The following is a 6990-nucleotide window of genomic DNA, read 5'->3' as shown; positions in this document are numbered from 1 at the left end:
AGTATGATGAGAGACTCCAAAAAATTGAAGAAGATAAACAAAGAGACAAGAAGATTGGAGACATTGATAACAAATTAACTGTTGTTGAACAAGATAAAAGTGGTATGCTAAGATGGGAGATTGACAGATCAGAATTTTATCTTAGATTCCAAAACATAGAGGAAGAAAAAGGACAAAACCTAGCTCAGATAATGATAGAAATATTGGCTGAAGCTTTGCAAATAACTGAAGAGAAGATGATGGATGGAATAGATGAGGTTCATCGAGTCTTCACAAGATATGCGATGAGAAATAGCTTACCAAGAGAAATTCACATCAGATTTACAAAGAAAGCCATTAAAACGCAAATATTGCAAGTGGCAAGAGAGAAAACATTGAAATACAAAGATAAGGAGATTGTGGTCTTGAAACAAGTACCCAGAAGAGTGAGAGAGATGAGAAGATAATACCGATTCTTGACAAAATTGCTACTTAAAAAAGAGGTGAATTATAGATGGCTGATTCCAGAAGGTTTAATGTTCACATGGGAAGAACAGAGATATAGAATTGACTAAATTGAGAAAGCTGAATCATTTTACACAGAATTTTTCAGAGGGGAGGAAGAGGCAGAAAAAGAAATTTCACTAACTGAATTCCAAGAGGACTCCCAAATGACGACTGAAAAAGAAGAAGGTGCAGTAGGTGGAAAGGAGGAAGCCAAAGAACAACGTGAACCAAGATCCACGAGAGCTGTCAAACCTAACTACAAAATATAACCATGGAAGAGAAAAAATTGATTACAATTAATATAAATGGACTTAACTCAGCCGTTAAAAGAAAGAAAACCTTTCATAAATAAAATTTGATATAATCTGCCTACAAGAAGTACATATTAAAAAACAACATGAACAATTGTTGATACAGCCAAAATTAGGGAAAATATTTACTTCCTTGACACAATGTAAGAAAAGAGAAGTGGTTTTGTATATTTTTTTTTTTTTTTTTTTTTTTAAACAAGTTTTATTAATTTTTAAAACACACAAATTGTCATTATTCATTACATGTTTAAACCTTTTTTCATTGTCAATTTAACAAGTCAGATAAATTATAATTCTGTTTTAAACCATTTCCATACAACATACCAAAACCTCTTATTCAATTTCTCTTTACTTCTCTTTACTCTTATTCAATATCATTATTATTATTTCATCTGTTTCTTTCTGACTTAGTTACCATTATTCTCAATCTATATTTCTACAATTTTTAACTAATTCTCCCCCCAAAAAGACATATACACACAACACACAAAACATAAAAAAAAATCTTTTTGGAAAGTAACTTGGACCCAGGTGTCTCTCTCTTCATGGACTTCAATTATATTCATGCTCATCTTACATATCATTACTTATTTTATTTACCATTCTAAGCCTTCTATATTAACTTCCCCACATGTTTCACACTTCTTACTTCTATCTTAATTAATCATCTTAATTTGAATCATTATATTTATATCTTTTGTCCATTTTTATCATCCCTTTGTCTCATTCCTTATAAAAAAAAAAGAAAATAAGTTTCTCCTGAAATCATTAATCAGAGTATGATGCCTTTCTATCTCCCCCCTAAGTTAATCAAATTAATCTTTAAAATAATATCTAATACCCAATCCGATTTTGCTTGGTACATTCTATCTAACTAATACATCCAACATAATTAAGTACATAATTAGACAATAAATCCAAATATTAAAAAAAGATACTATAATAAAAATTTTATAATAACATCAATACCATAGTCTTATTAAACTCTTTAATTAAAACAATATTCTAAACCTCCCCTATTATTAAATTTTAAAGCCAATCATTTTTAAACATTTTAACATTTTAATCTCTTATCAACTCTTAAATCATTACAATACTACCATCTCATCTTATGTACCTTGCAAAATCTTTTTTTTTTTTTTTAAATTATACTTTATCCATTATCCAAAAAAAGTTTCTTTTTTTTCATTTAATTTCAAGACATTGTAGCTTTTCTCCACCTTTTCCCTTTCTTTCTTCTCCCAACAAACCTTTCTACCCCCCTTCTTCTAGCCTCTGCCTTGCCAGCTTCCCTTCTCTGTCGTATTCCTTTTCCCTTTTGTTTACTATCATCATATTGGTTTTGCACCTTATTTTTCCCTTTCTTAAATGTTTTTTTAGATCTTAAGTCCTTAAGTCCTTTAATTTTCTTCTTTTCTCTTCTTTTCTTTTCTTTCTCTCTTCCTTCTTTCTGGATCAAGTTCTGAGATTCATTAAAGATGGCTCCTTTCTTTCTTTCTTGTTCCTCTGCTGTCTTCATCTGTTGTAATGTTTGTTGATAATTAATAAGCGCCATTTCTAAGAAAAGGAAAGCTTCTTCCACACCATCTTTACCATTTTTTTTTGCTTGTTCATATTCTTTTCTTAGTTCCTCAACAGAAAGAGCCATTATAAATCTTTTCTTTTCTTTTCCCCTTCTTTCTTCCTACAACAACCAGAATATTCAAAGAAAATAAAATAAAAAAAAACAGTCCCAAAGTTATCAGTCAGTCCAAACCAAGGCAGAATTCTCACTTTCTCCTTCTGGGGCAATATCAATCCAAGAGAAAGAAAGTCCAAATCTGTTTAAAATCTTATTGCAATATATTCTAGTCTTCAAATCCTTAAGGCATCTGCTCCAACAAATCTTAGCATACAAATGTTTTCTTTTTAATCCTCTCTCTTCCCACTCATCGCTTAAAACCAATTTTCACCTAAAAGAAATAGGTTTCTTAATATCCAGTTATTTATTCCGTAGGAAAAGAGGGAAAGCTATCCTTTCAGCACCTTCACAGCCGCTTTTTTCCTCTTCTGGCAGGTATTATTCAGAAAGTCATACTTTTCAGGAATTTTATTAGATATGTCTTAGAGTCCTAGGAGCCAAGAAAAACTTTCTCCTTTCAAGCACTTTCTCCACTTCCTCCTGCGCATTCTTACCCGGCTGCCAGCTTCTTTGTGGCGGCCATTACAGACCGCCGCTGCACCGTCCTGGGAAAAGGGAGTTCTGCCGGCCAGGGAGGGAGTCTGCAGCACCCCCAAACCCTTCTCCGGATCCCCCCTACCTTCAGCTGCCCCTGCAGGGCAGCCTAGCTCCGTACCCGGCTGGGTCGGAGCCCCAAAAACGGCTAGCGCGGCAGGGATCGCGCAGCTTCGCAAATCCCTGCCGCTCGCGAAGCCGACAAACCGGAAGTCCCTGGTTTTGTATATTAAAGAGACCATCTCAGCGAAATTGATTTATACTGATGACGACGGAGACTATTAATGGTGGAAATAATGGACAATAATACGAAACACTCCTGATTGCAATCTATGCCCCGAATGACAATCAAGAAGAATTCTATAAAAAATTACATATGAAAGTAATTGAACTGGACTATGTTAATATAGTGATGATGGGAGATTTTAATGGAATTGTAGACAATAAACTGGACTATACAGCACAGAAAACAACAAAGCAAAATAGAAAGAGTCTCCCTAAATCGTTTTTTTTAAATGGTAGATGAAATAAACTTAAAAGATATATGGACAGAAAGAAATGCTAAAAGTAAACAATACACCTTCTACTCAGATAGACACTTATCATGGTCCAGAATAGATATGATATGGATGTCAACAGAATTGTTAACTAATATTCAAGAAATAAATATTGAAACAAGTACTTGGGCAGATCACAATCCAATGACAATTAAATGGAAAGGACAAAGAAGAAGATCTAGATGGATGTTAAATAATACTATTTTAAAGGAAAAAGACTTCACACAGTGGATGGAGAAAGAACTGGCCTTTTTCTTTAGAGAAAACAAAAAAGAAGATACATCAATCCAGAATGTATGGGATACAATGAAGGCATATGCCAGAGGATTGATAATAGACTATACAAGGAAAAGAAATACCATGAAAAGATTAGCCTCTAAGGCATTAGAAGATGAGTATAAAGGACTTGAAAAAGAGCTACAGAAAATTCCACAGAAAAAGGACATTAAGTTAAAAATGGATATAACCAAACATAAAATGGGTCTAATAGAAAAAGAAGAATTAGCACAAAAAATTAGAGGTGCTAAACAGAACTACTTTGAAGATGCAAATAAACCAGGTAGATGGTTAGCATATAAATTGAGAAAGGAGAAAGAATAAAGGAAAATATTGCAATTAATAGATGACCAAGAAGGCCAAGTTTGCTATGGTAGTAAAGAGAAGAAGGAAATCATTCAAGACTATTATGGGAAACTATACACACAAGAGAATATTGATGAGGTTAAAGTTAAACAGTATTTACAGAATGCTAATTTACCCCAGATACCTAAAGAGATTGAAACAATGTTAGAAAGTAATATAACGATGATGGAATTAACTGAAGCACTTAAGAAGCAAAATAATGGAAAGGCACCAGGCCCAGATGGACTTCCGGCAGAATTTTACAAAACATTACAAGAATCATTGAACTTTCCATTGCTAGAAGTTATGTTAAAGAAGAGGATACCTAAATCATGGTCAGAAGCTTATATCACACTTGTTCCAAAAGAGGAGACCGATCCATTACAAATCAAGAACTATAGACCTATTTCCCTACTAAATGCAGATTATAAAATCTTTGCTTCAATATTGGCAGAAAGACTTAAAAAATACTTAAATAATTTTATTCATCCTGATCAAAATGGATTTCTGCCAAAGAGACAAATTAAAGACAATATGAGAGTAATCTTGGACACTTTGGAATACTACGAGGCACATCCTGAAAAACAAATGGCTCTGATATTTCTAGATGCACAGAAGGCATTTGATAATGTGAATTGGTGATTCATGTTATTACTGCTGGAACAGATGGGCTTTGCTAAAAAATTTATTCAAGCAATAGAAGCTATATATCATAAGCAGACAGCAAAGTAATGATAGAGGGAGAACTGACAGATTCTATCGATATAAGAAAAGAAACAAGACAAGGGTGCCCACTATCACCTCTGTTGTTTGTGTTAACTTTGGAAGTGCTAAATAGAAATATTAGAGATGAAAAGAATATAAAAGGGATGAAAATTAAAAATGAAGAATTTAAGTTGCAAGCATTTGCAGATGATCTGGTTTTTATCTTAGAAGACCCACTAGAAACAGCATCAAAATTGATAGAAAAGATAGAGGCATATGGAAAGGTGGCTGGTTTGAAAATAAATAAAGATAAGACAAAGATCTTGACAAAGAATATGCTATCAAGACAAAAGGAAGAACTGGCAGACCTATTGAAAATTCAGGTCACAAATAAGATCAAGTACTTGGGGATAAACTTGACAGCAAGATGCAGTACACTAAAAGAGAATAATTATATCAAACTTAAACAGCAGATAGCGCTAGATTTGGCGAAATGGGAAAATTTACAACTGTCATTAATAGGGAGAATATCAACAATCAAGATGAATATATTACCCAGAATTTTATATTTGTTTCAAACAATTCCAATTAGGCTTGGGAAAGACTACTTTGAAGATTTAAATAAAATTGTGTTGAAATATATATGGCAAGGTAAGAAAGCGAGAATAAAATTAAAACTTTTGCAAGATGCTAGAATAAGAGGAGGATTTGGTTTGCCTAATTGGAAGTTGTATTACCAAGCTACAAATTTGATGTGGGTTAAGGATAACATTAAGAAATACTAGATTGTTGACATTAGAAGGACATGATCTGTTGTTGGGCTGGCATGCTTTTTTATGGTATAAAGGAACTAAAACACAGGGGTACTTTAGAACAGGGGTCCCCAACCACCGGTCCGCGGACCGGTCTCGGTCCGTGGAACAAGTCCTACCGGGCCGCTGGTTTGCTGGGCGCCGCCATCTTTTTGATGAAAAAGTGCTTCCAGTGAGCTTTTCCGGGAAAGCTCACCGGAAGCACTTTTTCTCCGGTGAGGTCACCGGAAGCACTTTTTCATCAAAAAGATGGCGGCGCCCAGCTAATGCGATACCGGGCCGCGCCATAAAAAAGGTTGGGGATACCGGGCCGCGGCATAAGAAAGGTTGGGGATCACTGCTTTAGAAGACATTATATACGGGAGTCTCTGTGGTTAAACTGGGAGAAGATTAAAAGACAATGTTATTTGAAAATTCCAGTCTGACTATCAACTATTGAAGCATTTTCTTATCCTATAATATACAAAAAGGAACAAACAGTTAGATATAGTGAAATATTGAATGAAAAGGGTGAACTTAAATCTATACAAAAACTAGAGGAACAAGTTATAAAGATGAATTGGTTTTCATATGCGCAAATACATTCAAGGTATGATAAAGATTCTAAAACAGAAGGTTTTTATGATAAACTGACTTAGATAAGATTTTGACAGGTACCGATGAAAAGGTGATTAAAAAATTGTATGGATATTTATTAGAAATTAAACTAGAAGAAGAACAAGTTAAAGAAACTATGATTGCTTGGGGGGAGAATTTTGGATATGGGATTGATCTAGAGAAATGGCAAAAATTGTGGTCTCAAAATTATAAAATGACAATGTCAACAGCATATAAAGAAAATTTGTATAAGATATTTTACAGGTGGCATTTCCCCCCGACAAGAATAGCAAGAATGTTCAAGAATAAATCCGAAAAATGTTGGAAATGTCATCAGACACCTGAGTCATATTACCATATGTGGTGGACTTGTGCAGATGCTAAAAAATACTGGACTAAAATCCACACATGGTTGGAAAAAATGACAAAAAAACATATAGATTTGAAACCAGAGATATTTTTATTGGGAATTTTACCTGAAATATATAGTAAAGACTTGAAATACCTGATTGTAAATGTATTAACAGCAGCTAGGATTGTATTTACTAAAAACTGGAAAAATGAGAAAATACCATCACAGGAGGAAATCATTAAGAAAATATTGGATTGTGCTGAAATGAGTAGATTGACATTTGAAATTAGAGAACAAGAGGATAAACAATTTTATAAAATTTGGGATCTATTCT

This window comes from Notechis scutatus, chromosome 4, assembly GCF_049901735.1.
Source record: "Notechis scutatus isolate UNSWTSFEM ecotype Mainland chromosome 4, rNotScu1.2, whole genome shotgun sequence".
NCBI lineage: Eukaryota > Metazoa > Chordata > Lepidosauria > Squamata > Elapidae > Notechis > Notechis scutatus.
This window is presented reverse-complemented; position numbering follows the sequence as displayed.